At 41.5% G+C, this 19,515-nt stretch overlaps 1 protein-coding gene across 1 annotated transcript in view; it reads left to right on the top strand.

Moving 5' to 3' along the window:
* CDH11 (cadherin 11) overlaps positions 1 to 19,515 on the top strand; it is an 81,482-nt gene that overhangs the window by 8,074 nt on the left and 53,893 nt on the right. The window lies entirely within an intron of this gene.

Genomic DNA, 19,515 nt, shown 5'->3' with positions numbered 1-19,515 from the left:
GTCCTGGACAAACAAAGCTGATTTGGGGAATTCAGAGCTAATTGGGGCACCTGCATGACCTGGGTCACAATGAACCATGTTCAATAGTTAAGGCTGATGTCTCTGTGCCCTTGGAGTCCTGCCTGTGCTCCTGGGCTTGGTTTGGGGTCTCTCAGGTTCCTGCACCTTCACCTGGAGTTCACTGAACTTGCTGATATGTGGATGCAATTCCTTGGCCCCCACTTTATTAGATCCTGCTCTCCCTCTGCAGCTCCAAATCTAATATTCAGTGAACATTTCACCTCCAGAATTTCCCACTTTTCAATGCAAACTTTGCCCTCTTACAACATCACCTTTAGCAGGTACAGAGGCCTCTTTGACCTTTCTTTTTTATTTTCATATTTCTCCTTTACTCAGCCATCTCCACTTGTGTTCAAAAGTGGAGACATTCTTCTCGGCTTCCTTGGATCAGGCTTATCCAACGTTTGCCTTCTCCTCTGGCTCTTCCTACTCCCTGAATTAACTGAGGTTTCCATGCCCAGCCTGCAGGGCAATCACACCCCTTCACAACAAGCTTGGAGCTGATGTCCAGTGACCTTCCGCTGACATTATTTCACTTTTTGGATCCAACAGCAAAACCTCATTTTTCTGTGTGTTTGTCTCAGTATATGTCAAAGTGCTGGGAGCAGCTAAAATTAGTTCCCAGTACATTCAATGACTTCAATAATTATTTACTTCATAAGAAAATAAAACTCCACATTCAAACGAGGCAACAGAGTGTGATCTGAGAAATACTTAAACACCCTCATGAGAGAGGAAATGGGAACCAGCCCTGCTGCCTTACTAGATATGTGCAATATGCATCTGTCACATGGAAATAGGGCATGATGAACTCCATGGAAAATGTAGCACGAGGATTTACTCCAGGCTGCAGTGATGTGCTGTCATTCTGGAGCATCACAAATTACCAACTGGCTGCTGGCTTGGGCTTTAAAGGAGCAGTCAAAACACATGAGGAAAATCAAAAGTCAAAAGTCAAATTGCTAATTTTTTTCCTCATGGCATGGACTTGACATAGAGTTCCACCTTATTGTGCCCTTCAGTGTGGATTTGTACTTTTCGAAGGCATGGGTAATGTCCACCTTTGTCAATGCATGCTCAGAACTTTGTTATTGTTGTTAGTAGTCTCTTTAAATAATTTTTATGAGCAGATGAGTTTAAATTGTTTATCTGATGTTTGCACTTTGCTGGTTAAATTCAGACTGGTGAACCTGATCTAAACCAGAGAAATTGTGCTGGAGTCCATGGGGTTATTCACTGACACTGGGATTGTTGATCTGTGCCCTTGATATGGCATTTCAAGGAGTTTTGGTTGTTACACTGATTTTGTGTCTGAGTTTAGGTGGAGTTGTGCATCCCAGGACTAAGCCAGGTTTTGGTCCTACCAGAGTCAGGAATGCTCTCAATGCACCATCAGATGGATGAAATTACACTGATATTTGCTTAATTATCCAATCAAGTTCAACACGAAATTAGTTGGGCTGAAATAACCAAGTCGGCAGAGGAAGTGCCAGCTCTGAGATTTACCAAGATTTGACAGATGCTCATTGCTGTGACCTTGGTTTTTTGTTTTTTTTTTTATGAGCTGGATGTCAGGGAGAGTGTTTCTGGAATTTCTGCCTTCCTGGGATCCTGAGGGCTCTGACCAGACTGTGCACGTCTCCCACCAGTGACGGACTGGGTGCATTCTGTATTTTGGTCACAGAGCTGTGAAATCCTGCTCCTGACTATCCCCACAAACAGTCTGGGGAACAGCTCAGCCTTTATGGTATTCCCCTTCAAAAATGAGTGACCAGCAAGTCATTTCTTGGAAGTTGTACATCATAGGAGAGCCAACAAAACTCGGGACTTTTAACTTCTATTGACTTTTTTTTCCCCAAAAAATTTACAGAAGGTCATTGATACTTTTTAAGAAAATAATGTAAATGAAATTAATCATGTGTACAAAAGACTTTTCCATTGCCATTTGATCATTTTGCCTACTGGAGGGGAGAAGGAGAATGTTTTTGCCTAGAGGTATCTCCCATCTGGAAATCACATCCATTTTTACTAGAAATGAAACCATTCAAAATAAACTGGAGTAAAGCTTGTGTTTTAACTGTTTCCATGTGCTTTAGAGTAGGCTATATTTAACCCATAAGTGCCTTGGGCATTTTATTACTCTGAGTTAATGAATGCTAATTGCTTGTTGAATTTGAGACCAGCAGCTCCTCCTTTAACGCTGTTCACTGGTGTTACCAGGAGTGTTTGCTCAAGGAGGAAGGTTTCCCATTTCACATGTTAGTTATATGTGCTGCTCCTCTGGCTCTATGAAAAACGCATAAAATTGTGTCTACATTGACTTCTTTTCTCATTCTTACCAATTCATTATGCACATTTCCCCTCTGGGCTTTGCAGAAGGCCCCAAGTTTTATTTTCCCACAAATCAGAAACATCCCAACTTTCTAATAATTTATCAAGCATTTTACACGTAAATACTTGGCTTTCCATCTACATCCTCATGCCCCCAAATAATTTGCGTGTTATCTAGGGGAAGGCAGGCATGTTCATTATGCTTTTTGCAGCCTGTATCCCTGTGAATTGAGATGTCACTCTGCATGACAGGGATCCTTTCCACAACTGTACTGTGAAGGACAGATGCCTTTCTGCTGTGAATGGGACCAGAAAAAGTCCTGTTGCAGAACTGTTTTTGCCACATCTGAGTAGTCTGGTGAGGTCATTTCCATAATCCATGGAACAGCTGCTAAAATTAGGGATGTATCCATAGCTGTGTTGTTGGAGCTGTGGAGGGAACTGAGTGAGAGATCGCTATACACTAATTATGCCTTCTAATTATGTCCTTTTAGTAACCTCCTCATGTCCCGAAAGAATCTTAGAATGAATGAAGAGGAGCCTAATTCCTCATTTATGGAGAGGAATTCTCTCAGTAATCATAGTCAGAATGGCAAATCAGCTGAGAGCACAGCGTCTGCATTGACTTTAGTTTCTGTTTTTGTGCAGCCAGCATGATCAGGGCTTTGACTTGGTCATGGCCCAGATGATTTCATCCAGGTTCTTGCATTGAGGAGAGGGAAGGCTTAAATCTACCTGGTTTTCCTATTTGAGGAGTGTTGTTTCACCTGACTAGAGGAGTCTGTGCCCACTCACTTTTCTTTTGGAGGAAATAGTTGGGAAGCATGAACGTGATGAAAACTCCTGCATTGCCAAGGCAAACCCCTTTTCTTCTCAGCAGCATTGTTATCTCTCAGTGTCGTGCCATCTAAAGAGCAGCTCCCAAAAATTAATATTAAGACAAGTTGACTAGACTGGGAAATAATTTCAGCTTGTTTAGAAGAGAGAGGTTCAGCCTTTCAATGAGCATGCCATCAAGCGTGTGGTACAGGGATCTCCTGGACATACTGTGCCTACTGTGCTCCTACTGGAGCAGCATTCCCAAATGATGCTGTGGGGCTCACTTTGGAATGCCAGAACACTACCTGAAGTCTGCTACCCGAAGGGTTAAACCCCACGTGGGCCAGTTATCTGTGTGGAGCTTCAAACAGCCACACTCGACATCAAAAAGGGACTGCAGCAACTCCTTGATCAAAGCTCAGGTAATTTAATTATTTGCCTTCATGAATCAAGGGGTCCTTGAACAAGCTCGGGATGCCTGGATATTAGAATATGGGAAATTTATTGTTTCACTCCTTCTAATATTCCAACATCAAAGAGAGCCTGTTCCTGAAAACAAAGAAGTGGGAAGTCAAAGAATTCGAGCAAAAGCTAATGTGGAGAGACTGAGTTTTCTAAGGTCTTTGTGAGCTGGAAATTAAGATGATTCCTGTGGGGTGAGGTATTTACCACTCTGATTCTTTGTGTCTGTTTTATGTAAGAAAACATCTGTCCCATGCTGAAATGCTCAGCTCCTGCTCCTGTACAGTCGCTTAGTTGCCGTAGTTTTCCCTGTTTCTCAGTTTCCGGCGATGTCTCTCATTTTGGGTTGCAAATCTCTCTTTGCCAAGCTCTGAGTGGCTCTCTGACCACGTCACGCTTTGAGATTCTAATTAGCACGGTGCAATTAGACTGGGCACCCTTGTGCGGGGGAGGCGGCTCCCGCAGCATCCCGGCCAAAAGCCGGGATAAATGCCGGGAGGGGAGGGATGCTCGTGGCTGAGGGAGCAGAGCTCAGTCCCGAGCGCTCCCTGTGCCTCTCACAGCGGCGGCGGCAGAGATAGTTCACAATTAATGAAGCGAAAATGGATTGGCATTTTTAAAACCCCAACCGTAGCAGAGAAATGTGTGCTGACACCAGAATGGATCATCAGCCCGCAGAACTAAATGTTGCTTTATTTCTAGGAGAAATTTGTATCTTTCCCTTTTCTTTTTATTTTTGCATTTTCTTTTCTCGGTCTGCCAAATTTTCCTTCTCAGCTGTGGGCCTGACCCCTCTTTTTTCCTTGTTCATGGAGCAAACATAAAATACTAGAATTTCTTCTGGTAAGTGCCAGCCTTGGTGTGTGTGTTGTGTGTTTATGTGCTACGTCATTTCTGCATAGGAGCTCTCCTTGTGCCTGCTGCCCTGGTTTTGGATGCGTTTGATTCACAATCTGCACCAGTCCTGTGTGTGAGGCTGCTGCTGAAGGCAGTGAGATGTCTCTGTGCTTCCTTGTATCGTAGCAGGAGCAAAAATAAATTAGTGGGAGACAAATCAACACAGAGAGGAAACAAATGCAGTCGCTATGTGCGGTGACAAATGTTTCTGGGAATGATAAAAAAGTTACCTAAATAGAAAATAAAACAGTGGCTCATTCCATCTCCTTGTATTTACCTGTGAGGTAATAGCCACAGATTTCTAATGCTGCAGATCCTTTTGCAAATGAAAATCTTATCTTTAAAAATGCAATGGAATTTTTTAAGAGAAAGGGCTGCAAAATGCAGAATACGATAAACAAACTACTTGATTATTTTATACAACACAGTAAATAATTAAGTTAGCAATGCAGTATTCTGCAGCTCACTGGTGAGGAGATCTACAGAGTATTTTGCTTAAATAGTGAGACGATGCTTGGAGAGATGTTCCTCTGCTTGGTGTAAAGAAGGTATAACCTTCATCTATTGATTAACTGTAGAACAGGTCTATCAGCTCTGAGTATCACAGTTCCTTACAGACCACAGAATTTAATCAACTGTGCTCTGTTTTAGAGACATTTCAAATTCCTACAACAAAACCCAGGCAACTGTTATTGGAAGAATGTTTTGTTAGAAAGTTTTAAAACCATCGAGTCCCATTTTTCAGTTTCTTTAATTTAGACAGGGAACTTTTAAGCCTGAAAGACTTTGCTTTTAATTTCCGTGAACTAAACACGGTCAGTTTATTACCAGGTGAGAACCTCATTCCTCATTTTCTGAGAAGTCAGCCAGCAGAAAGGTGATTATTTCGCTCAAGGGGAAGTTGCTTTGTTAGGATTTCCCATAGCATCCCAGACAGCCAGGCAGGATTGCCAAAAAGTTTTCCAGGCCAGGCTGGACAGGGCTTGGAGCAACCTGGTCTAGTGGAAGGTGTCCCTGCCCGTGGGAGGGGGTGATCTTTAGGATCCTTTCCAACTCAAACCATTCCATGATCCTGTATGAGAACATGCACCCCTCTGGAATGTCGGTCAGAGACAGCTGTGAGTTCTCTGATGCAAACAGGAGCTTATGACAGCCTCAGTTTGTGCCCCAGGAGCTCCGAGGTTCTGTGGGCAGTGGATGATGCAGTGGCAGAGCTCATGCCCGTGCCATTACCAGAGGAGGAGGAATTGATTAGCTATAACACACTTCATTAACACTGCACTTTCTCAATCATTGTAATTGTGGCTCTTCCCCTAAAACATCAAGTGGAGCAGGTTTTGTTTCAACCAAATCAATCTAATGTGTTAGAATTTACATAATTTCCTCTTATTCCGTTTATGGAGCAGCAGGAATTTTAATTTGCATTGTCTGTATAGTCTATAATCAAAGTGTTAAGAGCACAAGGTTTATTCATTATGTATGGCATGTGGTGACAAATTTGCATAATGGGCTACATCTTGCTGAAATATTCCTTCTTTCCTCACACCCACCTTGGCAATTTTGGCTATAACTGGTTTTCTATAAACCCGGTGATTCAATCACACAAGACTTTCAGTTCCTTGGAATATTTGTTGAGGAGAAGTATCCCTATAAAAATTAAAAGTGGATAAAATATCATCCTGAAAGAAGAGAAGGGCTAACGGAAAGCCTTGAAAACTGGGCTGTGCTTCCTGATTTAGGGAGAAAGATGATATAAACCCGCTGTTGAGTGAAGGTGAACACTGAGAACATGAACAGAAAGGTGTCTTTTATGTTTGTTGAGTGGCAATTACTACATAGACTCTTTGCATGAAAATTTTCAGGACTAAGTTAGGGATTAAAAAGCCATAAAGCAATTAAGGTGCTGTCAATGAAAACCTCCATCGCAGACTGTTGTCTGCCAAGGCCAACATGTGTTTATGAAAATGAAATGCTTAGCAAAATTTTATTTTTTTTAATAGAAGATTATATATTTTAGCAAATAGAGGAAAAAAAATGTAGGAGCTAAAAATATTATCTAAATGAGGGATGTAATGCATCTTTTGGTTTGGATACACAGGCCCTCTATGGAGAATCTCTGAGCATAAGATTTATCATTTAGATCTTCAGTTGCTGAGTTTTGGATGTGGCACTGTTTCATTCTCTCTTTTGCTGCCCAAGGATAGTTAGACTAAAATGTAGGCCTTTACACTTAATTTTATTATATCCAGCTATCTTACAATCCAACAGTATAAACAAATATCTTTTTTGTACTAACATGAACAGAAATTCAGGTAGTAGTACAAGATTTATCTACCTTTGATCAAAGCAAAGCTCCTGAGAGAAATGAAGAATATCTTTAGATGTTGGCAGCCACGCTCTTTGTAAGAGAGTACATGGACAGGTGTTTCAGTCCTTCATGGAAACCTTCATTCAGATAATTTTTTTAACACATCCTTAAATCCCTCATCTGAGTTCAAGAGTTTAAAGCTCCCGAAGTGCATTGTATTATTTTATCCCCTGCTAAGAAAAGGGGCTGTGGGTGTATTACATGCATGATGACTTGTGTTTGCAAGTTAAGTGGAGGAGCAGACACAAATCTGACATCTGTGAATCTTTCAATCTCTGCTCGAAACTGGAGTGAGACTTTGACAAGACTGTTGACACCCAAAGTCTGCCAAAAGGCTTTTAAACAGAGTTCTGTCACCGTAGATACAACAACTGCACACAGAAAAAGGAGAGGGAGCACTCTGAGTTCACATCACCAAAGTTTTAAGATTAATGCCTAGAGAGAAGGCTGCTCAGTTGGTTTAGAGAGGTGCCAAAGACAAATGTAAAGCCACTTAGCCTTTGAGAGAAAGAAAATCCCAGAAAAGGGGAGGCTCATTTTGCACTGAGCTCACCTCTAAGAGGTCCTATTAAGGTGATTAAGCTGTAACACTCTCAAGCCCTAACAGTGGTCACTTTTTCCCCCAGCTTTTCACAGAAGTTGCTGTATGTGCTGCACAGTCTGAAAATCCCATCTCCTTCTGCTCTCCAGCTCCTCTGGCAAGAACTCTCTTGCCTACTTTCCATCTTTTTTCTTCCTTACTCATTTTCCTACTATTTCTCCACATCTGTTAAATGCTGTTTAAAAATCTGAAAGGATCTACCAAGGTTTGCAGAGAGAGGCACATAGAAAGGGCAAGTCTGTCTTGGTTGTCTATATGCCCAGCCATATTCCCAGGGATAAACTATGTGTGTGCTCAGGATTCATGTCCTTAGAGTGCTTCTGTAGGAGCTGCAGAGTTGGGGGTGAGGGAATGTGCACAGTTTTTTAATTATCTCCCCTCCCTACCCATTGTGGCCAGCTGCAGGCACCCCAAATTGATCCTGGGAGCCTTGCAGAATATTCTTGTGAAGTTCAAATCTCTCTTGAGCCGCACCCTGTTCTGGAATCTGCTCAAGCATCAGCACATCTTGCTGGTGATTAAGCACCAGCTGAAAAAACACCGGTTGGAAATGTCCCCAGAGCTCCTCCGGGCCACTTGCAGGGAGACAGCCTGCCGGGGTGAGAATGGCCGCTCCTGGAGGGCCAAGGAAATACAGGCAAAAGTGGAAATGTATGAAGAGATTTTAGGGGCGATACCAGTTCGTCCTGTCCGAGGATGTGCCTTCTCCGGGGAGCTGCAGCTGGAGGCTGCGGGAAGCACAAGCAGCTCTGTGTTTGCATTAATAGCACAGTGAATTAAACCAGCCAGGTCGGCTTGGGAAATCTCAGTCTGCAGCAGCACCTCCGAGCTGGCCTTGTCCCGCTGCTTTCAAGGGGAATAAGAGCTGCTGAAGCCTAAACAGTGCACTCAGCCTGCTACTGCCATGAGAATAAAATGCAACAGTCAGGGCAATATTTCTTAACCCAGCTCAGCAGCTCCCTGACTGCTATCGCTCCCAGCCCGCTCCCTGCAATTTCAGATACAGTTTCTCTTGTCGGTGGCTTCAGCAGCTGTCATGTAGATCAGGCTTCAGCCCAAATCTCTGTCTGTGGCACTCCATGTGAATAAGAAAAATGTGTTTTACAACTCGGTGTGAGAGATGGAAGAGAAATCAGATAAAGTTAAAATGTTTTACAAGTTTAGCGAGTTGTCTCTTGAAATGGCTACAGAGCTTGGGCAGCCGCTAAAATAAAATGTACATTAATCAGTTGAAATAGCAGCTATTTGTTGTAAATGCTGTGATGTACAATTAAACAGGACCACTTTTATTTTTCCAACAGGCTATAGCTAATCCAATTAGAGAAGTGCCTAAGATTAGGGTGATTAAAAACCAACCACACTTCCTTTCTAACCCCTGGAGGGACAGTTTGGCGCCCAGGCAGGAGCACAAGGGGATGGTTCATCTTTGAGTGGGATGTTGTGGTTTGGACAGGACTTAGGCAGCCTCGGGTCACTCACTGGGGCTGTTTTCCAACTTGTACTCTTCTTCTTTTGGAACATGGAATGGGATTTTTTTAAAAATCATATCAACCCGGTCTTTTATATTGCAGACATGTTCCTCTTCCAGGACCTGTGCCTCATTTCCCAAGCTCTGTTCTAATGGCACTTTGGGTTTTTCATCTTCTAGTGCACACCTGGAGTTTCCTACACTCAAACCTGCATGCTGCCTACATGTGATGGTGCTTTAGAGGCTGCACCTTTCTAATGTCCTTCTTTGCCTGCCTGAGTCAGAGTCCAGAAATTCCTGGTATTCCTCTTTTAGTCAGTAGTGCATAGAGGCAATTTCTTTGATAGTTTACATGATAAAACAGAAGTGAAAGTAGAAACCCCTTGTTTTAAGTGCCTTTATTTATCTGGTGCTTTGAAACTATTAAAAATATTGGTGTTGATAGCTTTCAAAGGAAATAGATCTGCTGCAAATAGACAAAATATCCCACTAATGGTTCTTTCTCTCCTTGATCCTGTTTCAATCCAGGGACTATACAAAAAGTCCAGTTGGTTTAGACCTATTAAAACCTATTTAATAGGTTTTTGGAAACTTAGTTTTAAATAGAGAAAGATCAGCAATATGACACTGCCAGCTTGAGAGGAAAAATGAGATGTCATGTACCTGAAATAAGTGCGACAAGTCTTTGTGAGGCAACGGCTGTATTTTTTCCCCTGCATGATTAGATTTTATAAATATCCTGCCGTGTTCAGGTGTGTTCTCATCTGCCCATCAGCAGTGCAGGGCTGTGCTCCACTCGCAGCTGACAAGCAGCCAGCAGCTGTTAATGACAGCACTGGGATTTTTGGCACCTTTGTTACAGTGCACTGACTCCGTGCTCACAGGGTAATTATCTCTCTGCTCTGCTCTGTGGCACTGAGCACAGGATGCGCATCACTGCTCCTTCCAGAAATTTCCCAAGAATTTCTTAGGATTTGTGGGGAAAAGGACCGTTGACTCTAAATATGATTCATGCATTATTACCAGCACCAATTCCGTGTTTCTCTTTTCTGAAGTGCTTTCAGAGAATTTTGGGCAGGTTACAGCATTGGGGTAGGGGATGATAAGCAACTTTATATATTCTTGGATAGCAAAGTAATGCTGGCACATATTTGTGTGGAAGGCGTCAGAACTTTTGAGGATGGCTAATAGGGTTAAATGCAGACAAAGACAAAGTCATAGAGGTGTTGTATCTATGATCTTTGTTTCATGTAAAGTTCTATCCTGCAGGAAGCTCTTTATGGGCTCCATCATGAGAGATGAAACATAGGGAAGCATAAGCAGAGCCAGAGCAGGGAAGAACATGGATCCTCTTTGCTCCTTATGCACTCTGTTAGATGAAAGACAGATATAAAATTAATTCTTGTTTATAAACTTTCACTCCAATGTTGCTTCATCTTTTCAGTGCTTGAATCTTCTAACCTATGTCCCTACTGACTATTTTTCTATACACTCATACCATGGATTCTCTTTTCACTTTCTTGGTCTCCTTCAGCTACATGAGATTCCTCCTGCTAATCTGGCTGAGGTCTGAGGGTTCACAATGCCACAAGGACTGGGTTCCCAACCTCAGTTCAGGTTTTCCAGCACACCTACTGCAGGGATCTAATCCCCCTTTTGCTCTCCTTTTGGTTTTGGGTTTGCATTCCTTTTCTTTCTTTTTTTTTTTCAAAACTGTAATTCTAATTATTTCAAGCATAATTACATACTTCAACATTTTGAGAGTACTAAATGTTGTGCACAACACTGAAACAGCCAGTTAATACCCTCAGAAGCAGTGTCAGCAGGCTTTTGAAGAGGCCGTGGATTGCCCAAGGCAGCTGAGTGAGGAGCAGTGGATTACTGCTGCCACAACACTCACGAGGCACCGAGCCCAAGTGCTCCTCAGAGGAGTTTCTCCTGTTGAATGATCAAGATAAAGATGCCACAGCCCTCCTAGCTCACTCAGCCGCACAAGCTTTCATTGCCTAAACCTGCGCTGACCCCTCCAAACCAGGCTGGCCTGGGCTGCAGCCATGAGATGCCTCACCCCAAAAAACATCCTGGGTGAGTTGCTCTTTCTGAAGTCACTTGGAGGAAACACCATTGGAACGGGGACCTTTGAGTGAAGGAATACCAAAGCTTTTCTTAAGAGATTCTGATAATAAGAAAATAAAGGGTAGAATTTGTTGTATTACCCTTTTCAGATTTATTTGGTGTATTTTAGCTCAGAGAAGGCAAATTCCATTTGCAGTGTTTCTTCTGTATAAAGTATCCCTTGTGCTATTTCAGTTTAAATGGTGCATGTTTTTTATATTCTTACAGAGTCTGGGAAAGCCAAGGGGTGTAGATTGGGTTCATGGACCTCTAGTGAAATCCATAGTCTTGTCCTTATCATTTAAAAATAAATTTTGTAAAAATTCTTCAAAGTATATCAGTTCACAAGATGTTCCTCGAATTTCATTTGTTCTCTTCCAATTACTTCAATATGACTATTTCAGTTCTGATTTCTTGTTTCTTCATTTCAAACAGAGGAAATGTAAATATTTTATTCCTGTAGTAAAACATTCCTTGAGGAGGTGTGAGAGTACTACAGAATGAGACAAAATTCAGCTGAAACTCTGTAATAATATCCTAAGGACCTGTTAAGTTTTCAAAAGAAAGAACATTAAATTAATATAGGGTAGTAGTTTCATTCAAGTATTTTCTTCAGATACTATGATATAGAATTTCAGTATTTATTTTTCTTTTTCTTGAACTGTTATTATTTTCTCCAGCTTCTTTTAGGATAATGTCAGGTATCTATTTCACTCATAAATCCAGCAGTTGCAATCCTTTATGCAGAAAAGAAAGGACATTTACTACCTCAAAGTGATGGTTTCTCAGATGCTAAAACAGGCAAAAATCATAAAGCGACAGACTTGCTGTAATTTTAGCTACTTATTTCCTGAAAGAAAAAAAGCCTTGAATTTTTAATTCAGAGGAAAATTAATTCCATCCCTTAGTATTCTTAGTAAATGACTCATGTAACAGTTTTCAGGCACCAGCAAATCTGTCTTTGGGTAAGACATAAGATTGAACTTCAGAGGAACTGCTGACACCCACACAGTGTCAGTTGGACTCAGCTGACACTACTTGCCAAATTTTTTTCTTTGTCTGCCTCTTGTTTCTCTCTAGGAGAGTATATGGATATCTTGGAAGTGGTATGGAGCATGGAAATGTATGTGCAGTTAGTGGGAAGCCTTCTGCTTGGTGTAACAGCAGTAGTAGCTCTGTCTGTTCTGCGGGACGGGAACAGGGAAATTCCACCAGAACAGACTCCTGGAGCTATGGAATAGAGGTGGCCTTTACAGGTCAGGGGGCTGAAATGATTCCTTCTTTTAATATTACTATTTGTAATTAGTTTCAGATCAGGATAGTGGCATGAAACAAAATTTTCTCCAAATGTAGAAGTTATCTCTTAAAGAAATGTACTCTCACCAAAACTTCTGCTCCAAGTTTGATGTTTTTTTGTGGTTCAAACTTTAAAAAGGAAAAAAAAAAGATTCTTGTGAAGAAGATATGTTTTGGGTCCTGTTCTGCAGCAGAAAGTGTTTGCTGATATAGTTCTGCCAGGATATCTGTATCAACAACGCTCCTTATTTTAAGCACAGCATGTGCTGGCAAAGAAATGCTTGTATCAGTTCATGGATAAAACTCATATGCAGAAATGACTTGGGTTCTGCCAGCTGAAAATCTTCTCAGCTTTTTGTCTTACACTGTTGTCAGTCAGGAAGGGCTGAGGCATCTCTGATGTAGGCTGGACCCAAATTTTCAGGGAGCCAGAGAAAGTGAGACATTGCTAATTTAGACATCTCCAAAGTTTCTGCTATTTTTTAAAAAAATATTTCTACAGTCACAATTTTAAGGAAACACTGTTATCACCAAGAGAAAGAGATGCCAGAGGAAAGGGATTTAAGGTCTTGTAGAAACTGACAGAAAAGGTTGATAGACTCTATGGCTAATGTCACATTTGCTAATCTAGAGAGATCTTAGTGAAAAATGTGGGTTCTTTTCCTCCCTCTGTGGATTCTTTCAAAGACTTGTTTTATGGCCTTTAGCCAGGCCATTCATCTCTTTACACCATCCCAGGTGGCTGTGCCCATCTCTTGGAATATGTTTGCGCATGGTTTTAGAAGTCTGGAGGCTTTAAGGAGATAGGTCCTTCTGTCAAACCAGGAAGAGTTTCCAATCTAAGTAATCTGAAGTGGATGAAGACTTTTCTTACATAAAAGCTGTGTGCAGGAAACCAAAAACCCGTGGATGTAACAGCAACCAACAGTGCCCTTCAGTTCAGAATCTGCAGGAGCTGTAGCTCACTGTGTACATCAATATTAAATTAGCACAATTAAGCACTTCTCAGCTTGGAAATGCCACTAATACGTTGCTGGTGAACAATGTGTCATTCATGCACAGTGTGACACAATCCTCAGTGCAAAGCACCATTTCCACTTTCCTCTGTAAAGTTTATAGGTGCAGAACATATTTACTGCAGGCCTGCAGTGCTTTTCTGTCTATGTCTGAAAGTAGGACAGAAAATAAGTAAAGAAAACTCTCAAACCTCTGTCCTGGATGTGTATCTGGGTCTGCCCATAGCTGTCACATGAGGATACTGCTACACCCTCTTGCTTCTTGCCCACAAGAAATTTTCCAGCAGCACACGTGGCTCTTGAGCTTCTCTCAGCTGTGCAAAAAGCCCTCCATTATTGCTGGTACCTGAGGGAAGTGCCAGTGCCAGGCTCTTGCTCTTTCAGACTCAGCTGCCTGGCTTGTCTCTAGGTCAGAGCTGTGATGGGTGTTGTAGGTTAGGATGGGCTCGAGCTGCTGAGCAGAGATGAGACACCGAGGGAGGTGCTCAAGGGTAGAAAAGATGCAAGGGATGGGAGATACAAATGCCAGGAGCATTGCTTTCCATGGGAACCTTTGAGGGGTTATTTCCCTTTCAGCATTTATGGCTTGTAAGCAATGAAACTGTGAGTTTGTGCTGTGGGGATGTGGTCCAAATACAGGGTGAGGATCAGCTGGCACCAGATCTTTTCTTTGCTGGCAGGTTAAGAAAAGTGCTTGACAAACATATTTTATATACTAATATATAGTATATAGAGAGTATATACATATCTATATATACACACACACACACACTATATGTAGTATGTATATATAGTAATACTTACTTTTTTGGTAATATTGACTTTACCATGAATTTCTATTCTGTTTGTTCATTGTTCTTTAGATTTAGTAGAAATGGCCTGCATTTTGGTTTCTACTCCGTGTATATAGGAGAGAGTTCTGACTCAGTGTTTTATGTTCCATATTTTTTTTACTGCTCTGTATTTCATAGACTGCTCTGGGTTTTTTTTTGTCACCTTCTCTACATACAAAAGTCACATGAATTAAGCAAAACGTGTTCTTTGCTTCTGGGGTTTAGGACTTAGAAGGTCAGTTAGGGCACAACAGGAGAAGAGTTACCAATGCAGATGTACAGAAGATACTTAAGGTTGTGAAAATTAAAAGAACATGTAAATTTTAAGGCATGCAAAACTTGCTGAGTTTGGAGTGAAAGGCAGGCGACGCCTTGGCACAGCGGTTGTCGCAATGGCATTTTGTCCATCCAGAAAAAGTTGTGCATTTCCTAAAGACACTGTGAACCTATCCTGCTGTGCCTCCAGCTGGAGCTGGTTCATCCTGAGCCCTGGTTAAACAGGGAGCAGTTATGGGATGTTTTATCTCCAGCTAAAAACCACCTGAGAAAAATCTGACCTGAAACTGGTACTGAAAACACATTTAATGCAAGACACTAAAAAAGTTAATATCAATTTATTGAATTGGCGTTCTTCCTTCCCAAGAACAGGAAAAATTTACTCTTTATCTGTGTGCAGTTTATTTGGAGAGGTACTAAATGGTGATGAAGGAGGATGGAGTGCTGCTAAATACTGCAGAGATGCGCCAATATCAGCCTGAGCTTCTGCTCACATCTTACCAGGAGTGCAGAATAATACACCAGCATGGCTTAATCTCTTAATAATTCTTCTAATGAGCTGAATTTGTGCTCAGCTTGTCTCCTTTTCCCTAATTTTGTGGGACTAAAATCTGAGAGTAAATCAGATGCCATCTGGTTGCCTCTCATGATGTTTGTTGTTTCAGTGCAGCAAAGCCATTTGTGTTGTTGGATAATAAAAATAATGCTAGACCTGATATATTTTATTTGGCTTCATATCAGTGGAAATAATCTTGACCAAACCTGCATTTCAGCTCAAGTGGGGGGAACTACAAAACCTCTCTGTACTGCTTGTGATTGAGGCAGCCATCATGTTTGATAATTATGGCTAATGATTGTTGGAAATTGGGATACAATTCATTTGGATTTGACAGCAGAAGTGTTGGGCGTTCAACTGGATGGAGCTAAGGAGAAATTCTAACTGTGATTACTGTGGTTTATCCAAACAGATGCTCCTACCTTGCCATAAAATCCTGGTCATGTGTTCTCCTTTCCTCAGAATTTACATGTTAAAATTACACAGGTGGATGTGCCAGGACACAGGGAATAGCTCCCAGTGCCAGAGGGCAGGGCTGGATGGGATATTGGGCAGGAATTGTTCCCTGGGAGGGTGGGCAGGCCCTGGCACAGGGTGCCCAGAGCAGCTGGGGCTGCCCCTGGATCCCTGGCAGTGTCCAAGACCAGGCTGGACATTGAGGCTTGGAGCAGCCTGGGACAGTGGGAGGTGTCCCTGCCCATGGCAGGGGGTGGGATGGGATGGGCTTTAAGGTCCCTTCTAATCCAAACCATTCTGGGATTCTGAGATTCTAAGAAAAATGTGCTGATTTGGTGTAATTAAAAACACAGAATAGTTTTTTTTTGAGTATTTTAATAGCGTTATTTAATTTTGTTACAAGAATTCATTTAACGAGTGTCATCCTACTTTTCCACTTGCAGTATGTTCATGCAATAATTACATACTAACATAATTGAAAATTACTTAATTTCAGCAAAGGGCTCAGCAAAGACCCATGTATGTCATCAACTTTCCTCACCTCACTTGACCACCTGCAAAAGGTCACTGACACGCATTGTTAGTGCAATTGTGTTTATTCAGGCATTTCTTGTGGGCTGTTTGAAGTGTTTGGAGCTGGGTTGATGTGATGTACAAAGTGATGTGTGATAACCTTCAGTTTCCTAAATGGATGTGTAGTTCTTTGAGTTTGGATTCTGACAGGAATATTAGCAATGACAACTTGAAAGGTTGCCATGAATAGTTGCCCAAAATATGCTGTTTCAGCAAATGCACTTGGTAATCTGAATTCAGGGAAGCATTTGCAGATATAGGATCTGAAAGTGTGTGAATTTGATCAAAATGTTTTAATAGGAAATTAATATTTATGGTGCTTTGGCAATATTTGCATAGCTTTTATAATGGCTCACGGGTGTATCAGACTATCTTCAATTTCTTATTATGGAGAAAGAATTAATTAGTTGGGGTAAGCAGCTAAATATGGACAAACCCCTCTGCTTTCAGGAGGCTGCAGTGAGGCTCCACTCATCACAACTGATTGCTGAGGCTGTATCCAGGAGCCCAAGGCACAGCTGTTCATCTCTGTAAGACAGAGCAGAGAAATCCACAGTTCTGCTTTTAATCATAAAATCACAGTATAATTAAGTTTGGAAAAGCTCTTTAAGATCATCGAGCTCAACCAGCACCACCGCCACGTTCACCACTTTGAGAAGACCCTCAGCATCCCACCAGAAACTGCCACTCCTGTAGGATCCCCCACTCGGCCTCGCTGTTCCATGCTCACACTGCTATTTTTACATTTGTTTATGTTGTCTCCAGATCCAGGACTGAATCGGTCTCTCTTTGTTCTACTTAAAAGATGTCAATGGACTCAAGAATCTAAAAAGCAATCTATCCTCACACTGCACCTAAAATACCTCCATTGTTTTCCTCACCCAAAGATAAAAATGGACTTGTGTGTCTTGCCCTCTATCATGAAGTTGGAAAAATGTGACTCTGTAGAAAAAAATCATTATAAAAATATCTTCAGATTTCCCAGCTTTAATCACTATCCACCCTTGCCATTCAAGGCACCAGAAAGTTTGCAGCTAAGCTTTCCTGAAGGTTTTTAAATACATAAAACTTTTTTTAACCTTTTATTTAGTGTTACAAGCTGATGCTTTCAGGTCTCTGATGCCATTTTCTCCCTGACACCTGAATGAGTCATACAGTCTCTTTTATTAATTGTTTTGTTATGTTTCCTGTGCTGCTGATACATCTTTTGATCCACCTGGCTCATGAATTCTTAAGCCTGGAATTCATCTGCAAGGTTGAGCACTGCAGCCTTAGACTGTTTGTTTTCACCTTCTAATTTTTATTTACTTAATCATATGAGCATTTAATTAATACTTTCCAGTTATTTCCATCGAGGTCACCAGATTCTTCATACCCTTCAACACTTTCTGTAGTCAGGATCTTTCATCATTGTCCAATTCAGCTTTTAAGTACAAACCTCTCCTAACTATCAATATTTGTTATGTGGCGACTAAAAATCAGTGATTTTTTGATTTTGTTTCCTCTGAAGTTACTGGAACTTTCTCAGAGTAACCTTCGTTTTCCTGGTGGTGATCACTTGGTAACTGGATTCTGAAATTCAGCTTTTGCTTTCCCTTAATGCCTCATGCATTTTATTATTGAAGAGTTTAGAATAAAATGTAATTTTGTATAAAGGTTAAATGTAAGTGGGTAACTTTCAGGAAATGTCAACTTAATTTTAGCAAGATTATAAAAACTTTTTTTTTTGCAAAGCTTTATGGGGTGGGACGTGCTCTGTTTCTTAAGGGCTGCAGAGTCCGCAGCATTTTGGGCAGTGACCTCTCTAACCGAATTTGGGTGCTAGTTTGGTTGAGACTATGAAAGTTGGATAAAAGTAACTTGACCTTGAAGTTTTATTCACATCATTTTTATGTCCACACAAATTTGTAATGACAGAAGTTTGTCCTTTAACTAATTTTAAGTTTCGGAATGTTTGATGCTTTTTCCAGCCTATAACTGGATTAAAATAAGATATATAAGGAACCTTCCTTCATCTGACTGACAGCACAGGTAGTGCACCTAAACCCTGCCTCCTGCCAGCTGTTGAACCACCAAGGAAGTGCTGCCTCTCTCTTTTAAACTTCCTCATCCAGAGGTTGTAATTATTTGTGCAATTTGTTAAAATTAGACATTTTTGCTTTTCTCTCATAATTCCTATAAAATTTCTATATCCATCTCAGTCATTCATGCATGAATTTCTTATGAACGTTTTCAGCAAAATAATCTTCGGTTCCTTCTGAGGCTCCAAAATGTTGTTCAAAACCAGAGGGGTTTGACCACTCCTGGTTTGTGTTAGGTTAGATATTAATTAACAGGACATTTTAAGAAGGGTACAATTTCTGGATCTGGTCTTCATTTTAAAAACCATGTCTGCCCTATAGTTTGGGAAAAAAACAGAGAGTGCTCTTGCATCCTTGTTTTCTGTGCAAGATCTTCCATTTCAACTGCTTAAAGTGCTTATTTTAAATATTGTGTTATATAATTAATAGACGAGATTGTGGAAGGGAAAAAAAGAGTGCCAGGAGCTCTTCTGGTTGTGAGCTGCAGTCACAGAATCACTGAATGGTTTGGAGTGAGACCTTAAATCCCATCCCATTCCACGCCTGCCACGGGCAGGGACACCTTCCACTGTCCCAGGCTGCTCCAAGCCCCAATGTCCAGCCTGGCCTTGGACACTGCCAGGGATCCAGGGGCAGCCCCAGCTGCTCTGGGCACCCTGTGCCAGGGCCTGCCCACCCTCCCAGGGAGGAAGGGAAGAATTTCTTTCTCACATCTGCTCTAAACCTGCAGAAACCTTGAGCTTCGTGTTGGAGGAAAGCAGTAGTGAAGGAAAAAGAGGCTGCACCTTGCCTTGGTCCTTCCCTGCCACTGCAGCTGGGTCAGGTGTGTTCCCAGTGTGGTTTCGAGGAAGTTTAATGTTGTGCTGCCCTTTCTACATTATTTAATATAAACGTCAGCTCGACTCCTTATGTGCAATGTATGTTTTTTACCAGCAAGACCTAACGAGGGTCAGCCAGTGAGCCATTGTGCCTTTGCTGGCAGCTGGCTGAGAGCAATGGCAGCTGAAGAACAAGACAAAGCCTTGCGAGTCCCATTTTTCTGCCTTGCAAATGCATAGGTACTGCTACTGAAACATGCTGAAAAGGCAGTTAATTTCATCACGTGGTTCAAAATGCAAAGGTTCCGTGTCCTTTAAGTGTAGGAAATAACCTTCATTTCAGTGCTCAGATTATCTCTTTTTCCCCCCCTCTTTTAATCTAAACACCCATCAAATCTGTTTGATCTGCAACCCCAGATCAAGATTTTATTTGTGTGGAGGGCAGTAGAAAACACTGTGAAGTATTTCAGTGTTTCTCAATAGCAGCTA

Source organism: Corvus moneduloides, chromosome 12 (genome assembly GCF_009650955.1).
Source record: "Corvus moneduloides isolate bCorMon1 chromosome 12, bCorMon1.pri, whole genome shotgun sequence".
Taxonomy (NCBI): Eukaryota; Metazoa; Chordata; class Aves; order Passeriformes; family Corvidae; genus Corvus; species Corvus moneduloides.
This window is presented reverse-complemented; position numbering and strand designations above follow the sequence as displayed.